Genomic DNA, 962 nt, shown 5'->3' with positions numbered 1-962 from the left:
CTCCTGTGTGCTCTGATCAAACATGTCCCTCTCCCAGAGCTGCAGATTCAGTGCTGTCTTCTGAAATAAATTCATCTGCGGGGAGGGGAAGCTGTCCACATAGTTGGGATTGGGAGTAACATGCATTCTTATGCTGAAAGTTCTAAAAGCAATCTTTAGACTGCAACTGAAATTTGTCCTCCAAGATTTTGAAACATTTTTCATGGTATTTATGGAATAAATAATACTTTTAGTTACTACATTTCTCCTTATCACTAAAATATGTCATTTTCTTGATCTGTGGACACCTCAAATCATCTGCTGTTGATAAAAATCCCTGTGCTGGGTTTCTATCTTTTTCCATCCTCCATTTACATTCGCTTTAAAGCGATGGCTTGACTGAGACGTCAAGGGCCGAGTTTTCTCTTTCATCTCTTTCTCAATTTGTTCTTCTGGTTCAGAGATTTTCTTTTTCTCCTTCTTCTTTGGATGGTTCACATCCTCCCAGAATATTTTTAGGACAAGCATTACTTCAGTGACCATTTCTCCCATAATTCATAGCAGTTGGATTTATCAAAGTAGTGTTGCATTTGATGCACTGGGCTGCTTTTCCATTATTAACAGCAACACTTGCTTTTATCACTCTGCCAACGAACTGTTATTGTTTATTGCTCTGACACAATTTTGTGCAGATTCTTTACCCAGATATTCAGTAAACGCAACCCCTTTACTCTTCCTGGTATCTTTACCTTTCACTATAGTAATCATTACAACTTTGTCATGTTTGGAAAACATCTGGTATAAGTCTATTTTGCGGGGCGTGGGGGCGGGTGTCAGGGAAAAGTGAAGGTTGGATACATAGACCGTGCTTTTCCTCAGGGCCAACCCATCACTCATTTTGTTTTGGGGTCTAGAAGTCTGAATTCAGAGTGCTGGTTCTAGGGAAAGATTCTCTGGCTCCTTGGTTACCTTCATATGCTTTA

General features: G+C 39.8%; 1 pseudogene; it reads right to left on the bottom strand.

Moving 5' to 3' along the window:
- Positions 1-229: 229 nt before the first annotated feature.
- On the bottom strand, positions 230-876 carry LOC101649012 (annotated as a pseudogene).
- Positions 877-962: the final 86 nt, after the last annotated feature.

The sequence above is a fragment of the Echinops telfairi genome, unplaced genomic scaffold (assembly GCF_000313985.2).
Source record: "Echinops telfairi isolate 266 unplaced genomic scaffold, ASM31398v2 ScPeMD7_9;HRSCAF=40, whole genome shotgun sequence".
Taxonomy (NCBI): Eukaryota; Metazoa; Chordata; class Mammalia; order Afrosoricida; family Tenrecidae; genus Echinops; species Echinops telfairi.
This window is presented reverse-complemented; position numbering and strand designations above follow the sequence as displayed.